Here is a 24,772-nt window from a genome sequence, read left to right as displayed (position 1 = left end):
GGTGCTTCCATGCTGCGTTATTCCTGCAGAGCCACAGGAACCCCTCAGGAAGTGCAGCCCGGAGCAGCGCTGGCACAGGACCAAGGTGGATGGGAGCAGATGATCGCTTTTGCAAACAGTAATTTCCAACACTCCCAAAACCAAGCCAACAACTTATTTTATTTTCGGGGGGGAATGGGGGGGAGGAATAAAAACCCCCAAACAACAAAACTGACAGGCGATGTGACCGGCATTACCATGAATACTCCACTTACATGTCTCCCACTCACTTTCCCTCTGCCTGCTTCCCCTTTCAGCCCATAACCTCAGCAGGGCAGGAGCTGTCTCTCACTGGGTGTTTATGCAGATCTGAGCACAATGGGGCCTTGATCCTCCCTGGATCCTTCTGATCCCACTGCAGCACAGCTGATGGGGCTGAGATAGCTGCTAGCTTCAGCTCCTAAGAGACTGAAAGTGCCCTGGAGGTCAGGGGGGAGGCGACACATCCCAAGACCTTGGGAACGTTAAGGAGTCGAACAATTAACTGGCTGGATGTTGGCAGGGAGAGAGCTGGATCTGAAGCCACCAAGCAAAAGTGTGACCTTGTTAGGATTAGAAAGTGGAGGACTCAAGGGGGTACAGAAGGGAGAGTGGGAGGCCAAATAAAGGATATAGACAGACAGATACAAAAGTTAAAAAAATCTGACTGCAGTTTTCTTTGCCAGTTTAACGTCTGCTGTTGTACTGACTCAGTCCCTTGGAAATCACATTGGAACAATTTTTTCCCCTTTAAGAGATATGGCAAATGATGGCACGTACTTCTAGACCATTGCAAATGCAAGGTAAAGCATAAAAGCATTTCAAGCAAATGTTTCACTGTGATTTGCAGTGGACCAGAAGTGGAGGTATCACAGGTTTGTATCACATCAGCTGATGGGACAGGAAACTCTCTCCTTTAGGAGTAAAATATTTCTTATGCTGTGCTGATTTGACCACTCAGAGCAGCTTTTTCTTGAGGGCACTGTCATGTGTGGATTCACTCCACCCAGAGGAGGAGTGAATTCATATTGCAGCCTTTCCTTAGTATAGCTCTGTCTGTCTGCCCCTTTGCATACACATCTTGGAGGCTGATAAGCTTTAAAGCCTCTCATACCCTATCACAGCGTTCAAAAGTCATTAGGAACAGGTGTCTACTCAGCAGTTTAGTGTGCTGGAAGGGTTCTTGCTATAAATTCTGCTTGTGTCCTTACTTTGAATCTTGCAGTTGCACTCAGGCGTCCACCTGATCATAGCACTGACCAGTCCCAGGGCTATTTCCCACCTGCTGCACCCAAGGCTGGAGTCATGAGGTGCCACCCATCGTGCTGCACTTGCAGAGCAAGCAGGCCAGCTCTTAGTGCTCTGAATTTTGTGTGAGGGATTGCACCACAGGCTGCACAGCCACAGGCTTCGTGGCTGGTAAAGACGTGATGGGAACGTGCGGTTTTGGAACTGTAGTGGGAGGCAGCAAAACAAACCAGAGTCTTTCCTGCTCAGCATAACTCCGGTTGGTTATGTCAGTGTGTTCACAGAGCATCTGAGATCAGGTGAACCGCCTCTCCAGGAGACACAAAACCACACCAGCCCTGATCTGTTGGCCAGCTTTGGCTGTTAGCTGTAATGAGCAGCTTGAAACAGCATCAGCTTTAGTGACTGCGTTGTTAATTTTAACAAGAGTTTTGTTTTATGCCGATCCACCTAATGATCACTTTAAATATTGCTGTCTGCTGTAAACTGGCGGCCGTGCCGAGCGTGCGACGCGGCGCTGGCTCCCCGCAGGACACCCTGCCAAACATCCCCAGAGCAGGCAGGCCCTTACAAAGAGCTGCAGCCTGAAAGGAAATCAGATCAAACACGCTTTCATTTGCATTGTGCCCCTCACCCACGGGATCCTGCTGCCCAAACCTGGGCAGTGTTTGCAGTTACTGCTGTTCTCTGGCACCGTATCAAACTGGCCCAGACTCACAATTTCTGCTCCTTTCCGTTCCTTACTTGCATCCGTTGTGCTGGGAGCACAGTTTTGGGTTTTTTTGGAGATGCCCTAAGCCTGATTTCCACGAGACCCACTTCTTTTCCACATCATCCAGCTCCCATCACACCGATGCTCCTACACAAGCTCCTTTCCCACTGCACTGTCACTTGGCTGTGGGAATGTGCCAGATTGCCAGTTAATATCTGGGAAGAGATGAGTGTGGAACTTCATTTTGGAAAATGCATCCAAACCCAGTGTTTGGCACCTGGAATAAGCTGTCTAGTAAAAAACCTCAGCCACAGAGAACAAGCTGGACACAGAGTTGGCCTACCACCGCAAGATGATGCTGATTGGAAATACGGTGAATCCTACCCTATCTGCCCTTCTGTAAGGCTTTGATGAGATGCTACCCCATAACCCTGGTTTCTTCAGCTGTGCAAGCATCCACATGATTTTGGAGACAGTATCCTGTTCCTTTATCCTGCCAAATGTGCCACTGTCTGCAGTCCTCTGTGTAATGAAACATTTTTCTGCCAGAAGGGTCTCGTATGCTCACCTGTGGGCAGCAGCCTTCGAACCAGCGGAGGGTAAACACCCTCTGAGTATTGTGTGAAGTGAACACCATCTCCTGTCACTGCCTGCCATCCTCCTGGCACATCCCACGCCAGGGTTCATGAGCTCACCGTCCTGGCCAGACAAGGTCTGCTTGAGGAGAAGGAAACACAAAGCGTGGTCTTACTTTTTGCAAAGCCTAAGTCCACAGGGATGAGGCAGACGTGCTCTATCAGTGTCCCTCACAACCTCAGCCACATCACTTAGGTCCTCTGAGCTACCAGAAGTGTCAGTGACCTCCAAAACCTCACTCAGCACAGGGTTTATCACAGCAGGCTCCAGAAGGGTGCTAAGGAGCCTGTGGTTCAGGCTGTGTGGGAAGCAGCAGGGAAGGGAGGGGCTGGGGAGGAGTTGGAGTGTAAAAACAGATGGCATGGGAAGAGATTTATCCCAAAAGGAGGGACATATCAGAGCAGCCTGAGAGGGGATCACAGCAGCAAGAGCAAAAATGCAGCATTTTTGCTACAGAATCAAAAGATAGAGTTAGATTGACATGCAGATATCACTGCTGGCAGATACAGTTCCCAGGGAGTTTCCAGCAGCACTATTAATAAATAACAATTTTTATTATATGCTTTGGGCTTCAGAACTCTCAGTCATTGCTCTCACTGCTTGCTTGATGGATTTTTGAAGAAACACCACCGCTAGAGTGGCACTTGATACTTGGGCACCCATCTTTCTAATGCACAAGTTTACCCTTGTCTTCTTGTATCTGCAGGTTACCAGCTGGGGGTAGACATTTCATTTTGGGGTTAACTTCCATATCTTTCAGTATTTGGACGCTGGGTTTGCTTACACCCAGCATCACAGACTGGCCTTTAGAAGATATACCAGGGGTTGGGGTAGCTGAAATGTGCACATTCTGCTGGTTCCTGGGCAGTATGGGGACTTTTATACTCTCTTTAGGCGTAAAATAGAAAAAAAACAGGCCAGGCTAGACCACTCTTACCCCTGTCTGGTCTATGCCTCCCATGGAACATCAAAGCTTCCCAATAGCTCCTCATTCTTTGGGGTAAAAAAGGTGACAGATGAACATGGACACCTTTGAAACAGCACACCTTTGTTGTCCCAGTTAGTTTTTGATTGTAGGAGCGGCAGGAAATGTAGCCAGAGTTTCTACTCTTGGGAAGTGTCTGGGGATCTGAAAAAAAAGAAAGCAAATCTAAACCCCAGTAAGATTCACCTGAATGCTGGCATTAAATTCACATTAGGACAGCAAATTTGTGAATTACAGGCTTGTGATCGTAGAGTAACTTCCCTTGTTTTAGATGTAACGGTGAAGCCAAAGGGCAGCACAGCAGATCAATGGGAAATTGATCATCTCCTCTGGACATATCCCACTGTATCCCAAAATCTATGTGCATGGCCTAGATACTTCAGTGATAAATGCTTTGGAGATGAAGTTAGATGAGACTTATGTTGTTTAGGGCACAGTGAAGGAATTCTGGAGCTCTGTGCCTTTGGAGTTTATGATTTGCACTGAGTTTTCTGACCAGCATAGTTTAGCCTTTTCTTTTTCCTTTCCTTTTCTTTTCTTTTCTTTTCTCTTTTCTTTTCTTTTCTTTTCTTTTCTTTCTTTTCTTTTCTTTTCTTTTCTTTTCTTTCTTTTCTTTTCTTTTCTTTTCTTTTCTTTTCTTTTCTTTTCTTTTCTTTTCTTTTCTTTTTCTTTCCTTCTTTCTTTCTTTTCTTTTCTTTTCTCTTTTTCTTTCTTTTTTTCTTTTTCTTTCTTTTCTTTCTTTTCTTTTCTTTTTCTTTCTTTCTTTTTTTTCTTTTCTTTTTCTTTTTCTTTTCTTTTTCTTTTCTTTTCTTTTCTTTCTTTTCTTTTCTTTCTTTCTTTTCTTTCTTTTCTTTTCTTCTTTTCTTTCTTTTCTTTTCTTTCTTTTCTTTTTCTTTTCTTTCTTCTTTCTTTTTCTTTTCTTTTCTTTCTTTCTTTTCTTTTCTTTTCTTTTCTTTTCTTTTCTTTTTCTTTTTCTTTTCTTTTTTTTCTTTTTCTTTTCTTTTCTTTTCTTTTCTTTTCTTTTCTTTTCTTTTCTTTTCTTTTCTTTTCTTTTCTTTTCTTTTCTTTTCTTTTCTTTTCTTTTCTTTTCTTTCTTTTTCTTTCTTTCTTTCTTTCTTTTGTTCCTTCTTTCATTCTTTCTGTCTTTCACTTCCTTCCTTCCTTCCTTCCTTCCTTTCCTTTCCTTCTTTTCTCCCTATGATTTTGCTCCAATTGAGTAGTCTCAAGAATCCACAGACTAAATTTTTGTTGCACAAATTGGTTTAATTTCTTAAATCCTCTTACTTATTTCTGCAGGTCACTAAATAAAAATTCAGATCATCTAGGGTCACTTCCATATCAGACAGACATATTCAAACATTTCATGCACAATTTAAAGTACTCAAGCACTGCCTTCATGCCTAGACCTATACAATCTACATCTCCCTTTCACAGCAATGCTTGACAAAAACACTCCAGATACGCTTTTTTCATAGATTAGCAACGAGTTTATACTAAAGTCCAGCCCTCTGAAACATGCTGCCCAGACCAGCTTTCATCCAACTGTACCCAAGATTAAAATGGTGTTTGCTACCTCCCCGAGAACTTGTGCTAAAGCAAAATAAAAACCCAGTCCTCAAATTCCTGACATTTTGCTGGATTACAGCACAATTACAGTGTAGTTTAAAAGCATTTGTTACCTTTATTGTTTATCTTACTAGATTAATGTCACTGGGTCAGTCATTTTGCCAAATTGAATCATCTGTTCAAAACTCCAAAACAAGTGTGTGAAAAATGCCCCGCAGAGTATTTTCTCTCTGAGATTAAGTTCTATACTATCATCCAGGGTTAATTTAAGATCATTAATTATGTGTGGGTTGGACGTAAGTTTTCAGGCATGTATTATTTTATTACCTGATCACATAATTAAAATGTCACTTATCAAAGAACAAATTTTAATGAAGTTAAAAGCACCTTGATGACATATTATTATTTGACCTATTATATAAGAGGATTACTTTTTGTCTGTTACTGATTGAGTTTCTTTGACAGCATGAAAATTACTGGTTTTCAATTAGCTTTTTCTTCAGAGAGGGGCCAAAGCCATACACTGCATCCTTTTTATTGCTTCCAAGACCCCCTCTCACTGAGGTACACTGAGAAGTGAATACCTCTGTGTTTACGCTTTGAGCTCATCAGCTGCTAAAGAAAGGGTAAATGTTGTTAGACTGTGATAAAATGTGTGCAAAGAGGGTCAGGAGGAGGAGGCTATAATGACAGTGATATCTGCTGAAGATCACTCAAATAGAGCTTGGTTCAGCTGGGATTGGATGCACTGACTTGGAATACAAGAGAAAAATGTAAATTTCTTCAAAGTGACAGCTGGGAGAGTGACAAAATAACCTACAACACACTTATGAAGTATGTAAATATCCCTGGAAAGAGGTGAATCTTGTGTGGGGCAAGATGTTCTAGTGAAGGGTAATGAAAAAGAACTAGGAAAGCACTGGTTTATTAGCAGGTGCTTCCTGCTGGTGCCACTCAGGGGATGGATGAGCGGGACTAGGTGTGGAAGGGGTTTGCTGCTCCTCAGATGGTCACAAACTGGATGGATCATTGTCATTCCAGGTTCTGAAGCCAGGCAAACAGTTTTATTCAGTTAGCTGCTTGAAAGCATTCATTGTGAGTTTGCTTAAATGAGAACCTGACATAATATACCAGGGTTTCCCCAGTATTGCTTACACCTGACAGCTTGCCTGCTGGTAGCAGTAACACACTTGTTTTCTAGGATATAGAAGCTATATGGGAAAAGAAGGAATGGGGCAGCTCCTTGCAGCAGCACACATTCCTATGTTCCCTCATCCTGGCAGAGATCACTCACTTGTGAAGATACAAATACGAAGTCTCTGGTTGTTGTGGAAGGAACCAGAGTCAAAATAAAGCATTTTTGAAGGTGAAACGGGAACCATGGAGTTAATTCTAAGGAGACAAAATGTAAGACTAACTAACCAGCAACAAAACCAAAAACATGCTCTGGAGAGTCCTGCTAAGATTCCAGATGGTCTCTGAGAGTAGAAGCCCTGTCATTTCAGACACTTAAAACATAGAAAACAAAGCACTAGTGGGACTTGCTAAGCCACTCCCCATCATGTTTGAGAAGGTATGGCAGTCCAAAGAAGATCACACTGACTGGGGAAAAAATAACCTCCATTTTTAAAAAGGGAAGACTGGGGAAATACAGGCTGGTCAGTCTCACCTGTGTGCCCAGCAAGATAACGGAGCAGATCCTCCTGGAAACTATGCTAAGGCACATGGAAAGTGAGGAGGAGATCGGTGTCAGCCAACACAGCTTCACTAAAATGCAGATCATACCTGACAAACCTGGTGGCCTCCTGTGATGGGGTAACAGTGTCAGTGAATGAGGGAAGAGAAACTGACATCATCTGCCTGGACTTGTGGGAAAGCATTTGGAATGTGCCACATGACATCCTTGTCTCTAAGCTGGAGAGACATGGGTTTGATGGGTGGACAACTCAGTGGATAAGGAATTGGCCAGTTGGTTGCACTCAAAGGGTTGCACTCACTGGCTTGATGTCCAAGTGGAGAGCAGTGACGAGTGACATTCCTCAGGGCTGGGTATCGGGACCAGCTGTGACACCAACCTGTGTGATCTGATCAGCTCACCAGAGGGAAGGGATGGCATCCAGAGGGACCTGGACAGGCTGGAGAGGTGGACCTGTGCAAACAAGACCAACTTCAAGGGGTGGGGCAATCCCGGGCATAAGTACAGGCTGGGTGGAGAACGGATTGAGAGCAGCTCTGAGGGGAGGAACGTGGGGGTGCTGTGGAATGAGAAGCTCGACTTGACTCTGTCAGTGTGCACTCACAGCCCAAAAAGTCAAATGTGTCCTGGGCTGCATCCAAAGCAACATGACCAGCAAGTCCAGGGAGGTGGTTCTGCCTCTCTGCTCTGCTTTCATGAGATCCCACCTGGAGAACTGCATCCAGTTCTGGGCTCCTCAGCACAGAGAGAACATGGACCTGCTGGAGTGAGTCCAGAGGAGGCCATGAAGATGATCTGAGGGCTGGAGCACCTTTCTTACGAAGACAGGCTGAGAGAGCTGAGGTTCTTCAGCCTGGAGAAGAGAAGGCTCTGGGGAGAGCTTATGGCACCTTGCAGTGCCTAAAGAGGGCCTACAGAAAAGCTGGAGAGGGACTTTTTGCAAGGGCTTGTACTGATAGCACAAGGGAGAATACCTGAAGCTGAAGGAGGGTAGGTTTAAATTAGACATTAGAAGAAACTCTTGACTGTGAGAGTGGTGAGGCACTGGAACAGATTGCCCAGACTTGTGGCTGCCCCATCCCTGGAAGTGTTCAGAGCCAGACTGGATGGGGCTCCAAGCAACCTGACCTAGTGGGAGGTGTCCCTGGCCATGGCAAGAGGGTTGGAAGAAGATGATCTTTAAGCTCCCTTCCAATCCAAATTGCTCTGTGATTCTGAGACTTAAGAAGGAAAGAAGCTGCAACAAACAGAAGTTGGAGTAGATTAGCTAATTCTCTCTTTATTCCAGTTTATGATCTTGAGACTAGGCAGATTGTATTAGCCTCCAAATTACAAAACTGTGCATTATACCAGTCAGGTCCACTTTAGAAAGGAAGGAACATAGCAATTTTAACCTACAGCTGTGACTGCTTCCTTCGATCTCACAGAAGTGGTGGGGTTTTTTTGAGGCCACCACCCTACTGGATGTATAACCTTTCTGAGAGGTGCAGGGATATAACCCTGGCATTTGCCCCAAGACAAAGGAATAGTTCCAGAGTTTTGTTTCTTTAGTAGATGGAGCATGGCAGTGGGGGATCATGTAACAGAAGTCGTTTGCAGTGCAGCAAGTACTTCTATGTCTATCTGGCTCAGTGACAACAACATAAAGTCAGAAATTTTCTCTGTTTATTCTGGATCAGAGTTCAGCCTGGGGGTGAGCACTACCTTGGTCTGACACATACTGCATCCTGAAGGAAAAGCTCTGACCACCAGCCCCCCAGTTCCCTGAGAAGGGAGCATCAGGCTGTTCATCTCCCATTCTTCCCATCCCCCATGAAGGCTCTGAGTCCACTAAGCCTAAGTGGAGTGGCTTTGATGGGACAAGGCCTGCAATGTTTTCCCATTGCCAGGTAAAATATACCCAGGATGATGGATGAGCAGTGAGGAGCAGGAACACACTGCTGCAGGATGCTCTGAGCTCTGGTAACTCCAGGGGTCCAGGCTGCATTCAGCTCCAACTCTGGAGTGCCAGGACACTTATCCCAGGGCAGCCCCTTGTGTGCTGCTGCCAGGAAGAATCTCTGCAGCCTCCAAGATCCACTGGCTCTCGGCCATAGATGTGAAATCCCTCTGTCTGTCTGCATGCAAAAGTTTGGTGGGCTGAGGCTGTCCGCAGGCCAGGCTTCCCCTCAGCTTACCAGCCCCACTTTGACCTCAGCTAGACTAAGCTCAAGCTATTTTGCTTCTGCATGTCTCCTCTGCTCACATAATATGGCAAAATTTGGATGCTCTGTTATCCACAGTAATACAAAGTTTGATAAAAGACCTCACCCTGTGTTCCAGTTCCTTTCAGAGCCCTGAGACCTATATTACACAAAAAGGAGCAAGGGCAGGGAACCACCCACAGCCACTTATTACACATTATCGATTTCTTTCCATTGTGAAAAACACTCCCTTTTTCAAAAAGCCACCTTCCACCCCCTCCCTCGTAGCTATTGATTCCACAGACCAAAACAATAATGTGCACCTTGCTGCAGTGAACTTATGAATGTCTAATTTTGAACAGGAAAAATGTCACAGACCTCCACTCGCAGGCAGGGCTTTGAACTGAGATGTATATCCTGTCCCTTCATCCGTGGTTTCCTGCAGGGGTACATTTACTCCCTCCAAAATTCGCTATTAATTTAAGCATTGTTAATGATACCCAGCCTCTTGCTGGCAGAGAGAGGAGGATGCAATTGTCCATTTTGGTTCCCAGGAGGTCCTTGAATGGCTGTGACAAGCACCAATAATAGGACTTAGATAAAAAGAGAAGTTGCTAACTTTGTCCTGATGTATCATAGTTATAATTTCCTTGAAAGATGAAAGGATTGTTAAACTGACTGGGAATACAAAGTAACTCTCCTCGGATTGAACTGAATCATCATTGCCCATTTCAGCTGTATTGTTCCTTTTCTTATCTGTGTATTGTGGAGTCCTAACGTTTCTTGTAAGTAACTTACTCTTCAAATCCACCCATTGGATAAGTCTGGATTTTGATTGATTTAAAATCCTAAGATACCTACCAGAAAATAAACTCATTCAAATTCCAGGCTTTACAATATGATCACTATTGTTTCTTTTAGAAGATTCCCATAAAGATTGATTATGCTGAAGAACCTGTGTGGACAGGGAGAAATTTCCCCCCTAACCCATTCAACAATTCTTATTTTGTAGTGATTAGGAGCTTTTAAGAGAGGGCATTAAATAAATAAGAGACATTTTGGATTCACTGCTAGTTTCTATTTTCAGCTTTAGACAAAGGCATTCTTGGCATGGCAGCTTTCAGCCACGCAGGATGTAGCACCAGAGGATGATGACAAGGGAAATTGCCAGTGTAGGAAATTATCTTTTCCCAGGGAAGGGAAACCAAGGGAAAAGAAGTTTACATATTGGGTCTTTGCAACAGTAGATCAACAGAACACTTATACTAGGGTAGAGAAATCGAGTCTTTAAAAGAAACGGGCTATGGGCTCTTCTTCTTTGGGTGCTGAGAAAATTTGTAGCCTCTGCATATCAGAATTAAGGACCCCAGAAATTGTTAGGCAAGATCTTGGAAAAAGTAGGAGAAAATGGAGTAAGAAAGTGGGGTAAGAAAATGACAGTGCAGGAGAATGGTTTGGTTTCATTGTTGGGGAAGTAAAATGTGGGAGGTATTACTGGGATAAGAAGCAACTGAAGTCAGAGAAATTCACTGTGATGTGAGTTTGGAGCCCGTACTAGTTTTTGTGTCTCCATGAAAGACACACGATGAGACCAAACTGCTGTAGCTTGTCTTACTTCATGGATAATTTCTTTGTATTTAATTGCTTATTTCACTGCTTGAAGACACATTTTCTTTCCCTGGTATTTGTATGGGATTGTCACCGTGTTAAAAAGTTGAATGGATTTCCAAAAGAAGGCTGTGCATGCAGGTGCACGCTGTGTTTGTTTATGGGTAGGTACGCTTATCTGGATTAATTTTGTTATCATGCAGGCTTAATTCAAAATACATTGGAGGAAGACATTATTCAACAACTAATAGATGTTATACCATCAACATATTCTAATGGGCTGATTAGCAATTTTATTGTATTCAATTTGCAGTGTGGTAATTCCGTGTCAGGTGGAAGAGCTATCAAAATGAAAAACTGCATTAAAATTAAAAACCAATAGCCCAAGTTTCAGTCTGAATGAGCTTCGTGGTGGAATGATGAAGTGTGGTTATCCATGAGTCTGCCTTGGATACCTGGTAAAAAAAAGGTTGTGGAAATCCTTGGATAAAGGTGGAGAAATTAGTTGTTCCCACTATTTCACACACAAAATTAGTAAATATGTCACTGGGGTTTTAGAGTTTCTTCTTTTAATCCTCTCTGTTCCCTCATGAGAATAACACTGGAAACTTATGACCCTGCACCTTTCTTTTTGGAGAACCTTTTGTCCTGCACTCAAAAACTGTTTGGCTTGTCTCCTTCTTTCTGAAATATGAGGATGGAAGCAATAGTTTGCTGTCCTTTGCCTCTCATTTTCACCCCTATAAAGCAGACACCACAACTCACTGGCAAAAAAAAAAAAACATATGCTGGGGAAAGCATGAGAATTTTTCATGTATCCTGCTCAGTCCTTCGCAGAGCCCAAGAAAAGGAAAAGCTCCTGCCTAACAGCCAGCTGGAATCTTGAAGGGAATAGGTAACACCACCTTTCCACACACAAATGTGAGAGGCAACCCTCTTCCCTCCCGAATCACTCCAGAGCCCCCATGTTGTTGCTGGTTGGCCCTCATGGTGCCAGGGCTCCTGTGTCCCACATCCTCACATCTTGCTTCCACCCTGTCTGCCCTTTTGCAACTGTTTGTGAAGCTGCACTTCGACATCTTGAGTCACTGAGATGATCCTGTTAAAAACATACCCCCCACCCAAAGAAAGAAGCAAGAAGATGGACTTGCAGCAGGTGCAGGTATTTGCTGCCATCCTCTGCCCTTCTCTCTGTCTCTGGTGGAGCATCTTGTTCCCTTAGCAGAGGCTCTGGCAATTTGCTTCAGCACTGCCAGCCCCAGGGCACTAAGGCAAACCAAAAATTAACAGCAGCTTAAATTAACACTCAAGCTGTCAAATAAGACTTTGCTGTCAGCTGAGCTGAACTAATGACTAATGAAAGGGAGAGTGCCCACTTCTCCCAGCCATCCACAGAGCTCCTGCCGTCCACAGGGTGGGAACAAGGTGCCTTGCTGACCTGGTGGAAAAAAAAAAATCTTTTTTCTCCTTTTGTCAGGTGAGCTTTCAGCTCCATCAGCACCTGGATCCCATTCCATGTGGGCTGCAGGGTCAGCAGCACCAGTGGGGGCAGGCACTGGGAAATTACAGCCAATCTGGAGGAAGACAGGGCCATCTCTTTGTAAGAGAATGTGGCTTTAGGTCAGTTTAACCCCATCGCAGGGCTGTGTTTTGAGAAAGTTTTGGAGAGGACAGTCAGCCTACTCATGGAGTTCTCTGGCGTGATGGTGACTGCTGGCTGAAGGCCTTGGCAGACAGATAGGACAAGAGCTGCCTCAGTCCTGGCCATTAGACCCACTGGGAGTGATAAGACAGGTCCCCAGGCATGCACATAAGCACCCAGGAGGCTGGAGGGGTTGTTCGTGTCACCGACATTTTTTCACTGTGTGTTTTTGCAAATGCATACTCTTTGGGGATCTTTTTCTCTCGAAGGCGGTGGAGAAGCATCCTGGCTGACACAGCTGTGACTTCCAAGAAAGAAAAGCTTGGAAAGCTTTTGGAAGCGATGCCTGGCTGAGCCCTGCCGGGCCGGGCTCCCCGTGGCAGGCTGAAGGCGGTGTGAAATGCTGCCCGGTGTGAGCGGCGCTGCTTTACACCCCCTCGGCAAATCCCAGTGGAGGGAGCAGTGCCGCGAAGCATCGCCTGGGGAAAGCCTCAGATGAGGAGGGAGGTGGCACGTCTGAACACACACACAGTTTGTTACAGTCCTATTTCAGCAAAAGCAATGAACTGACTAAGGCAGAAGCTGCAACAAACTGCAGGACAAATTCTGTGAGCCAAAGTACGCTGAGCATCGTGTGGCATCCTTTTGAATCTTGTTTGGAACTAAAATATTCTCTTTTCTTTTCTTTTTTTTTTTTCCCCTCCCGACAAAACCCATGTTCTATTGTTACTTAAATGGCATATATTTCTGTAATAGCCTTTTAATGCAGAGCTGTTTTTCTTTAGGGCCTTGAAAATATGCAAATGGAAATGAAGAAAAGAGATGAAGTAGAAAGGAAGCACAGTAGTCTGGGAAAAACGGAGGGGTGAGTGACTGTAAAGATCAACGGGCAAAGCAAGCTTATTAGGGTTTTGGGGGAGGAAGTGGGGGGTATTAAATACCTCGTGTGTCATCCTATGTGAATATAACCGCCTTATTGCAGCGGCTCTGCAGAAGTCAGAACATATGAAGGAAGCAATCTCCACTGAGATAAGTGATACAAATCAGAACGTTTCCATTCCCTCAGCTGTGATGCCATTCGACTCCAAAAGCACAGTTTAAATATGAATGGCATCCTGTTTATGTGCGTATTAGCAATATGTGTGCCTGTAAAGACCTGCAGAAATGCAAATATTGCTCTACACACAAGTGTCTCCCACTGAGGCTGCCTGGAAAAATAGCATCAGGACACAAATGGGTAACAATAAGTACAGCTGAAGCCAATAATGAGGTAAAATACATATGCATGGGTTAGGGGCGTAAAACCTTGGCTCTGAATCATGTGCCTCTTAGTGTCTGGTGATACCAATTCCCCAGTGCCTCTTCCCCTCTGTCCTGGGTTGCAAGTTCGACCAGGGGATCCCTCCTTCTGCTTCCAACACCTTGGATGAGTGTCCATTTTACATGACAGAGCCTGCCAGAGCAGATGGGCTGGGAACAGCTTTGTTGCACATGCGCAGGTTTAAGCAAATAGAGTGATTATGCTGAAATTTGCTTAAAATGAAAACATGGGAAAGGATGCAGGAGCAGAAACCTGCACTGCAGTATCGAGTGGATACATCCCGTCTGATCAATGAATTCATTAGTGCTGCCCAGTTTACAGCAATATCCTAAGCACATGCTTTGAAGGAAGAGCTCTAGGAGAGACAATTCCCAGTATGGAAGTTTACGGGTTTATGTGTTTAGTTATTTCTGCCATGTTATCACTGGGAGGGTCATGGAAGGTCCCCGTACGTAGGGTGTCTTTTTTTCCAACTCATCAGCTGTTTTAGCTGTGCTGGAAATTCTGACTACATAGCTTTTGTTCCGTCCAAGAGGTCTCCAAAGCATTATTTGTTGAACACTCATTCAGAGAAAACCTTAATATTTGCCTAGAGTTGTTTTTCACCAGCATTGGCACAAGTGATACCACTGCGCTTGCCAGAGCGTTGGTGGAAAGCACAAGCCTTGCAAGAGTTCATGTGAAAGTGTCAGCTTGCAGGTTCACAGAGGAGGTTTTTCCCTTCCCCTAATCTCTTTTACTGGTTTTGCCATAGAAAGGGTAGAAGCTGATCCTCAGCAAACATGCTCTGCAGGGGGTTTCTTCATATCACGTATCTCTGAATTCTCACCGCCTCCCAAACTGCAGCAGAATACTAGTCCTGTGCCCTCATGCCAACTTTCCACCAAAGTTCACCCAGCCTTCAGAAACCAGGCTGGAAACAGGCCATTAGATCACTTTCACAACAGCGAGAAGTGTCGTGCTTTTTGGTTTAGCTGAGAATAGCTAACCAGGAAAAAGTCTTCAGAGTGACGTTCCTTTAAAGAACTCCCTAAAATCCCTTATCTTCTAAGCACTGGGTAATCTCAGACAGAAAGCTGAACCTCTGAAGAGCCAAGAGCTTTTGGTACAGAGACATTAAACTATTTGCAGTTAAAATTCCAACACTTACAAACCAAACTAGTTACAGAAGATACAGATGCAGCACTTCTTAATTAGTCTCTGTGTCAGTTGTATTTGGTCTCTGTACAGCAGACCATTGTCTCACCTGCAGTGAGGAATCTTTGGAGTTTTGCAGTTGCAAGAATCTTTTTGCTGTAACTTTTGTTGTTTACCTCTGAAATTTTAATGAAATGGAAATTTGGGGGAGGGGGTGGAGGGAGGCAGGTTGGGTTTTTTTCCCTTAAGCATTATCTTACTACCTTGATTCATAAAACTTCCAAATTGTGCATATCTCCTGAAGACAGAATTAATAATCATATGATCTATCATGGGGAATTGACTGTCACTTTGACAAATGAGATATTAAGCTCTGCCAGGCTGTAGAGCTGAGAGGGTTTGGTGAGTTGGCAGGTACAGAATGTTACCCTTGCTTTCTTCCCTGGTGTTTTTCAATCCAGTCTCCAAAAGGTCCAATCAAGTGACTGTGAGTTAAGCAAATCACCCATGCAGCTGAATGGGAGTTTTGCTCAAGAACAGCAGGATCTGAAATGATGCAGGCCAAGGCTACCCGAGATTCAGAGGTATGCCCAGCTCTAACAGCAGCCAGATATTACAGTTAAGATGCTGCAATGTAAAGAGAGACAGGTAGGGCTACCTTTACCCTGGAGGCCACATGTTGTTTATTCTCATATACCTATGTTTCATAACCCTGCCATATCCTGTAACTTATACATAATGCAGTGGCTTGTCTATATGGTGTTTCTCCTTTTGTGGAAAGGAGCCCTTAGCAACTTACAGTAAACAGGAATGCCCAGGGAGGAACTTCCTGAGTGGGGCTTTAAGGATACAATAATACTGGGAGCATTTACCGTCTCTGTTATTATCACAGATTGTGTTTAGGTGCTTTTCTCCTTGCCTAAGTATATTGATAAGTTCGTTGCAAAGCAGTAGCAGGGCATGTGTGGGATTGTGAGGTGCTTGACATCACAGAGGTGCACAGGATGGGGTGGGAGGTCAGGGTCCAGCATATTCACCAAACACTGGTTAGCCTCAGGCAAAGCAAAATGTGTCACTATCCTGAGGCACATCCTGTCCCAGACTACTCCTCTCTTTCGCTTATGTTTGGACCAGTTTCAATGCTCTGTATCTCTAAGGATGCTCTGCCGCTCTGAACACCTGCATAGCCTGTTCACACTGCCTTCTCACACACCAAGGCATCATATTTGGCACATTTTTGGGGATGGTGGCAGCAACAACAGCATTTTCTGCCCCCAAGCCTTGAACATCCACCAAGGACCAGAGCTGGAGCACTCTGCCACTGTGTAAGACTGGGAAGCTGGGAGTGCCCAAAGTTCCCAGGTTGGGAAAGAATCCATACTCACACCCAAAGCTGAGCCCACTTGGTGGGGCAGAAGCTGGGTTCATTGCACTGGGGCTGGGAGCCTGCACTTGCCTATTCTGACATCCTACCTTGGGCAGGTCACTGCTCTTTAGGATGCCAGAGCCTGTGTGACCAGGTGCTGCTGAATCAGGAGACAGCCACCTCCCAGACTGCAGCTCTCACTGCCATCCTGCCCCAAACCTCACCTAATTCCCCAGCAGCCTGGCTGCATTTTTGGCCAAGAGCACAGCAGGTAACAGCTGCACCAAGTCTGTTTCCAAACACACGCAGGACTTTTTCAAAGCATCCATTAACAGCAAAGCCCTGCTGATTTTCTGCCATTGTGGGGTGGGTTTTTTCCAATTAAAATGAGCTTATGTTCTTTGGGGCACTCGGTGAGAAAGATCTCGATATTCCCTGGGAAAATGGAGCTTTTCCAAACTCTTTTCTCAGGTTTTGGTCACGGATGGGATTGGGCTTCTGCTTTATTAACCAGCAGACGTGCCTGGCGGGGCACAAGGGTACACCATGATCCTCTAGGTAGTGCTGCTGTGGGTGTGAGGTGCAGCTGGATCCTTGCCGGTTGCTGCATCCAGTCATTCCTACTGACTGCTTTCATGTGGTGTTATCTCATCTCTTCCACTGCAGATTTTTATCCCAACTTGAGGTAAGGCTAAAACTCTGAAAGCTGAAATGATTTAATTACAGCTGTATAGACAGCAAATGAGAGTGTGTTCTCGGCCACAACCCCTGCAGTTGAGATAATAAGAGAATTTCCATTACCCCCCTCTTTTCTGTCTCAGGAAAGTCTGAATAAAATCTTTCACTCTCTTTGAATAGCTGTAATTAAGTCAGCACAGCTTTCAGGATTTTAGCTGTACCCCAAATTGAGGGGTAGTCTCTGCAGAGACCATTCTTACCTCTGAAAGCTACTGTCATGGGACTAAGAAATACTTTCTGAGTACCAAAATGATCAATATTCAATATACACTGGCATATCGCTCTTCATGAATACCTGCATGAAATACTGGATCTAATTGGCCCCTGGAAAATCAGTTTATGCATTTGTGTCTAGGTTGTAAACAAACCACAACTTTAGACAACATGTGATGACGCTAAAGGGTCAAGCCAGTTGTCAAACATCTGGTAAACATGCGATGATTAAGAAACAAAAAGTATTTGTTCATACTTTCATCTGAACACCTCGACTTTCACTGTTGCCTGTGTCATACTTTGAAGAAATTCTAACTCAAGTATTAATTTAACCCCCCTAGGCTTAAAGCCATTTTCTGGTGGCTACAAGCTTCTGTAAAATGGGCTTTATTGATCCTTTGGTTTCCCGGTGCAGCAAGAGTTAAGGAGGTGGGATCAGTCAGGTTGGATGGGGCCCTGGGCAACCTGATACAGTGAATGCCATCCCTACCCATTATAGGGTAGGGATTAGATGATCTTTAAGGTCCCTTCCAACCCAAACCATCCCATGATTGTATGATTCCATGACTCTATCCTCAGCCACCTGTGGATGTGCTGGTCTCTCAGGTACCAGCCTAGTTACCTGCTATGGTGATCCAGCACCCTCAGGCCATGTGGGGAAGTTCTCAGGACTGGGCTCTGCATTTGTGTGTTTATTTTATATTAAATGTGGAGAAGCTGGGAAGTGTCACAGGTTGCCAAAAGCTGTTGTAGCTGCTGGTTCTGCCCTGCTGTGGACATTCCACCTGCCCCTGCCATGACTATCCCAACACAGGATATTGTTCCTTGAACTGGAACATGGCTGTGCTAACTTTATTTTTTCATTAAACTAAACAAATTAGTCTCGAAAGATACCTTAGGATCCAAAAGGGGCATTACCATTTTTTAGCCAATTTTCTTATTGCTGCTGTAAAAGTATGAGGATATGCAACACAGGGCCAGCAGAAGAATTTAGATGTTGTCCAAAATTAACAAATCCAAGTGTTATTTCTCCCAGAGGTTAGATGGTATAATTTTTATATTTTTTCCATCTTGTCTAGGTTGCACCTCCTATAAACTCTGCAGCCAGAAAAACTCTCAAAACATTTTAGCTGTTATTAAGTTTAATTTTAGAGACAATTATCAAAGCATGATTAACACATATAGCATGGTGAGGGTTTAGTGCACTTTTACTGGACAGAGAGGAGTCAGTGCTTATTTTTCCGAGATTACAGGAGTCTGTGTCTTGGTCACGCAGACGTGCCCATGAACGCCTTTGTTCTCAGGAACCTGCTGACTTTCCTCTGGGAGGTCCCTTGTGTGTTTCTGGGTGTCTGCAGGGTTTGTGCTGTGGTACATAATGGTCTGACAGAGGGAGAGCACCACTTGCTTTAGGTGCACCCGTGGGTGAGGACAGGGGGCAGACAGGAGAGCAGCAAGCATCTCCGTGGGGCTGCGTGTGCCAAGGCAGCCGGAGTGCTGAGAGCTGTGCTTGTTCCCTAAGCCAGCACAGCAGGCACTTGGCCACTTTATCTCATTAGCAACACAAGTATTAACGCTCCTTTGAACTAAGGCGATGTGGAAAACACAAACTGCATGGGGGCACCAGTCTGCCAAACGTGCAGACGAAGGGTCTGCTCCTGCCCTCCCTGCCTGCACCCAGCCCACGGCAGACACAGGGGCTCTGGGAGTTTCAGTTACCTCCTGATATTTGCTACCAATGTCATCTGCAAGGGATGTTCTCTGTGTACTCTTCAAACATCTGGGGACAATTTTACGCTGCCAGCTGTGCACGAGGAGGCCTCTGTGTGTGTCCGTGGATGCAGTGAGCACGGGGGGTGCTGCAGCCTGACTAGGGAGGTCCTGGTGGCTCCATCAAAAGTAGGGACCAAGCTATGTGGCACTAACTTATCTAAAGAAAGGAGTAAAGAAAACGGGGAATAAACACCTTTGTAAAACTGTTCTTACAGGTGAGAAAGATGATGATACATCTGATGCCACCTGTGCTGTTCACAGCTCTGTTTTCATTTAGAGTTTTCAGTTAGGTAGGTGGAGCAGTTTCCCCCCTCCTGAAATAAAAAAAAAGGTTATCTCAAACCTTACTTCATCTCCAGCCTCCAAATGTTGTCTAATGTCAGCATGTGAGTGGCCAAAGCATTACTTCTTGTCACAGTACCAGAAGAGCAGGAGGATGGTAAAGTGAAATTTGGTTTGCCAAAATATTTTCCCCTCTGCTTACCTTGTTTTGACAACGGGTGGTTTATGTCAGATGAAAGGAGTCTGAGGATACATCAGCACCTTACCTTTTCCTGTTCATCCAACTGTGTTGGCAAGTCAGTTTATGAAGGGTAAATTATAAACAGTAGAGCAGAGATGGAAAAGTTTTTATTAGATAAAACAGGCAGTGCAGGGTACAGCTCTCTCCTGAGAACTTATCTGATGCCAGGCTGACAGTATTCTTGCCCGGTGGAAATTATTAGACTTTGAAAGGGATATGCAGTGAAACACATTAAAAATGGCAGCACAAAAGATGCCTGTCTGCTCAACAGTTATCACAGGTAGCTGTGTCACTGTGTGACAACTGTGGAGGAAACACACCCGGAGCTGGAGATGTGCCAGCCTTTAGGACAGATCACAGAGCGTATCTGATGACAGTGCCATGTCTCCTATAGGTGGATGAGACTAATCATAGAAATAGGTATGCAGGGTGACACCAGCATAATTAATTTTCAAAATTCTCAGGGGTCACCGAGTGTACATACACAATTTCATCCAATTAACTGAAATTAGTTTTGTACATTGTGTGCCAGGGGTGTTTCTAAGGCTCTAAGGGTGAAGACTGGAATGATCACTCTGGTTCAGCAGGCTATTGGGGTTTGAAGCCCTGATTTAGCAAGGTACTTCAACACACGCATAAATTTCAGCATTTGAGAAGTCATGTTGTTGAGAGTGGTACTACTTAGGTGCTTCAAGCTGAATAACCACTTAAATGTTTTGCTGAATGTGACAATGTTGAGTTAATGTGGTAGGGCTCTAGAGCTTTTAAACCTCATGTCAGGCAGAGCACACACCTTTAACGAACACCAAGCTCCTGTCAAAAGGGAATTTTGTCCTGATTCTCCAAGGCAAGGGAAATTTTGAAGTGGTGCTGCTGTGTGGGAGCAAAGTCAGATCTGACTGTTATTTGCTGCACACTCACCTTTCCCTGCTGCAGAGACTGCCTCTCATCTCTTCTTTGGCAGCAGCTTCTTCTTACTAGAAACAAGCCCATAGAAAAGTCACTCACAATCTAAGCTCAAATTCATGCAGTTCTGGTTCAGTTTCATTCGAATTCGGGGCCATCAGCGTGTCCAAGATGCATTGATCTGCTGAGGAACCTCGAAGACTGCAAAATCCAGCAAGGATTCATTTTTTGTTTCAACAGGTTGGGTCAGAAGCCAGGGAGGGGTAGGGTGGAACATTTCCATGGTCGATACTGCATTCATAAATCCAGCCCTTTGTTTGGCTGGGGGCTGCATGCTGACAAATGTGCTGCTTCCTGAAAGATGTAACATCTGTGTCCAGTGTCCAGGTGCGGGAAGTAGGGTACAGAGTGGGACAGCCTGTTTCTAAAAAGGTTTGGTTGGGTTTTTATTAAATCCTTTTAAGATTAAGAGAGCAACCCAAAATCTCAAGGCATGCTTAAGATCAAAAGGACTCCAGCTCAAGAAAATATCAGAGCCTCTTTTCATCCCACAGCTATCCATCTTTCTCCACTACTGAAGCCTGGTTCAATCAGCTATTATCTCTCCTTTTCCAAAGACGCTGCCCTGTTTTTTTCTTTCTGAAATCTTTATGGACATTAAGTCTACTGCAAGCTGCAGATTAGGTAGTTGTGTGTGTATTGAGATACTGTGTCAGCCTTCTCCTTGGTTGTGATAGACACAAGGCCAGCTTCGTGACACTGTCAGTCAATAATGGTTATACCCTGAATGCTGAGTTCTCGCACATTGTTGCATTAGATCATTTTACTCTTGAATTGCCTCAAGACACGAGGCAGCACCCAGTCAGCCTACCAGTTTCATACAGTGGGTTCCAGCTTCAAAATCAGGAGGTAAGCAGAGGGTGATAGGGTCCCATGGAATTTGACAGCTTTGTCTTGAAGCACAGTGCACACCTCTTAGCAGGAAAATGTGGGCCTCAGCTTGCAGTAAATATCATTTTTTCAGTGCAGTGTTAGAGCTCAAAAATTGAAGGAAAAATACTTGAGACTGACCTAGTCAGGTTTTTTGGAGAACAAAAGATTCTTTTCAGGTGTTTTAAATAAGAATGGAGATTAGAAAGAAAATACTAGATCACAAGTCTTAGACATTAGTCTGGACACTGCTCATAAGGCTATTGAGGAAAAGCTGCTCTTCCCTCTCTGCCTTGGTCTGATCATCCACACTGCAGAAAGCCAATTGTCTGTCTGTCTCCTGATTCAAACCCAGTTAGCACTATCCATCAGTGGCCTACAGGGCTCCCTGTCCGTGTTTGAGCTCCCCAGCACTCAGACCAACAAATGAGTGTCTTCACCACTGACTTATGAAGTTCGTTATTGGGGTTTTTTTCCCCTCCAGTTAAAATGGGTGTTCAAGTGTTTCTTTCTGCTGAGTACCACACGTCTGCCAGGACACGGAGAGCACATCCCTCTGTACCACTTGGTGGCTAAGGGCTGCATCTGGAAGGGAGAAGACCCTGGTTATAATTATTAATCCAAAATAAGCAGATAAGGCTTGTGATATACCAAAGTGTCCCACCCTCTGGGATTAAACTTTATCCCTTGAGCCATCATGAAACAAAGGCTACTCCACAAAAAGCATAAAGATAGCTTGGATGTGTCAAAACATTCCCTCTTTTTTTTTTTTTTTTAAAAAGGTCATTTAGATCATATCTATTTCTCCAATCTACCTTGAAATGGAAAATGGTTTCCTTTGATCTGAAACTTCATTCCTCTGCAAATACACTTTAATATTTTTAATAGAGAAAAACAGGCCTACAGAGAAACAGCTAATATGTTTTTACAGCTGCACCTATTAAAGGAAACATTAGGATGAAGGTGGCACAAAGCCTCTGAATTAAATGGGCCTTAGATGAGCCGTGAAACTCTCTGAAGGTGCCACGTAACTGGATATCAGAAATAAAATTTAACCAATGGCAAATCTTTGCAGAAGATAAAATCACACTACTGTTTTACCACTTGGTTTCTGACCAGACTTAGAGGAACAGACTCCGTGTGATCGGTGTCAGGAATTGCTGGGCTGTAACTCCAGATGTACTGGGGTTATGTTGGTCTTAGCTGTAGTTTAGAAATGTCAGGAGGGGTTGTGGGTTGTTTTGGGTTGGTTTTTTTTAACTTGTAGTGTAGTCTACAGCTGCTCTTGTCGCTGCTTCTCCACCGTTCGGTGGCATAGCATTTGGTACCCTGGGACACTGATTACTTGGGAGGCTGACAGGCAATCCTTGGTGACTCCTGCTGCAGTGGTTTGTGAAGTAACCACCCAGAGCTTTCCACTCTGAAAGTCAGTTTAAGTCTTTGGCTCTTCCATGGAAGTAGGTGAGTTGTCTTTGTCCCCATTGGAGCCTCTGAGGTGAGAGCAACCCTGCGAGGGAAAGGGACAGATGGGAATAGTTTCCATGTTGAGCAAGATTCTTCACAATTCACCTGTCAATGTCTGTGGTGAGTCTCTCACCACCCTTGGAGAAAACATGGGGTATCACTGTTCTGGTCCTAGGAATGTAACAGTAAAAGTGGCCAGTGTCTCAATCAGACTCAGATGGTGCAATGCCCTGTCCCAACTCCTGTCCCACCTCTGCTAGCAAGGGGTCATCTCCAGAGGAGAGCTGAGCACTTGCAGCATGCTTGGAAATCACAGAATCATGTAATGCTTAAGGCTGGAAGGGACCACAGTGGGTCATCTGATCCAACCTCCCTGCTCAAGAAGGGTCATCCCAGAGCACATGGCACACGACTGTGTCCGGATGGTTCTGGAACATCTCCAGTGAAGGAGACTCCATACCCTCTCTGGGCAATCTGATCTAGTGCTCGGTCACTGCACAGGAAAGAAGTTCTTCCATCATGTTCAGGTGGAACTTCCTGGGCATCAATTTCTGCCCATTGCCTCTTGTCCTGCTGCTTGGCACCACCAAGCAGAGCCTGGTCCATCCTCTGACAGCTCCCTTCAGATACTTGTGTACATTGATGGGTTCCCCTCTCAGTCATCTCTCCTCCAGGCTGAACAGGCCCAGCTCCCTCAGCCTTTCCTCATTACTGAGGTGCTCCAGCTCCTTAATCATCTTTGTCACCCTCCCTGGACCTGCCCCAGGAGCTCCATGTCCCTCTTGTCCTGAGGAGCCCAGAAATGGACACAGCACTCCAGGTGATCCTCACCAGGGTTGAATAGTGGGGCAGGATCACATTCCTGATTCCCTGACCTGCTGGCGATGCTCTTCCTAATGCACCACAGGATCCCATTGACTTTCTTGGTCCCCAGGACACACTGCTGGCTCATGGACAGCTTGTTGTCCATCAGGACCCCCAGGTCCTTCCCCACAGAGCTGCTTCCCAGCAGGTCAGCCCTCAGCCTGTCCTGGTTCCTGGGGCTGTTCTTCCCCAGGTGTAGGACCCTGCACTTGCCTTTGTTGAATTTCAGACAGTTCTTCTGCATGGGAGACCACACGTTTTTTTCAGTAGGGTATTTTTGCAGTGTGAAGATACCATCAAGAGTAACATAGTAACCCAGTCGTGTACAGAGCAAAGATGGCCCAGCAACATCCAGGCACCTGCACAGATTTTGAATGTGTTACCTAAGCACTGTCTATGTTCTGTCTTGGAGTCATCTACATATAAGCATAGAATCACAAAATTATAGCATGGTTTGGGTTGGAAAGAACCTTAAAGATGACCTTGCTCCAATCCTCTTGCCGTGGGCAGGGACACCTTCCACTAGCCCAGGTTGCTCATAGCCCCATCCAGCCTGGCCAAAGCACTTTTCCAGGGATGGGGCATCCATAACTTCTCTGGACAACCTGTTCCAGTGCCTCACCACCCTCACAATCAAGACTTTCTTACTAATATCTAATCTAAATCTACATTCTTTTAGTTTGAAGCCATTCCTTCTTGTCCTATCAGTACACACCCAGACCAAAAGTCCCTCTCCACCTTTCCTCTAGGCCCCCTTTAGGTACTGGAAGGTTGTTCTAAGATCTCCATGGAGCCTTCTCTCCTTCAGGCTGAACAATCACAACTCTCCTAGCCTGTCTTCATCGGAGCAGTGCTCCAGACATCAGATTATCTTCCTGTCCTCCTCTGGACTCATTCCAGCAGCTCCACCCATGTTCTTCCTGTGCTGGGGGCCTCAGAGCTGGACACAGCACTCCAGATGGGGTCTCACGAGAGCAGAGTAGAGGGGAAGAATCCACTCCTTCAATCTTCCCCTCAGAGCTGCTCTCAATCCATTCCCCACTCAGCCTGTATTTGTGCCTGGGATTGCCCCAACCCAGCTGCAGGACTTTGCATTTGGTCTTGTTTGCACAGGCTCACCTCTCCAGCCTGTCCAGGTCCCTCTGGACGTCATCCCTTCCCTCCAGTGAACTGATCACAGCACACAGCTTGGTGTCATCAGCAAACTTGCTGAGGGAGCCTCAGTCCCACTGTCCATGTCACT

This window comes from Myiozetetes cayanensis, unplaced genomic scaffold, assembly GCF_022539395.1.
Source record: "Myiozetetes cayanensis isolate MyiCay16 unplaced genomic scaffold, myiCay2020 scf5-8, whole genome shotgun sequence".
Classification (NCBI taxonomy): domain Eukaryota; kingdom Metazoa; phylum Chordata; class Aves; order Passeriformes; family Tyrannidae; genus Myiozetetes; species Myiozetetes cayanensis.
This window is presented reverse-complemented; position numbering follows the sequence as displayed.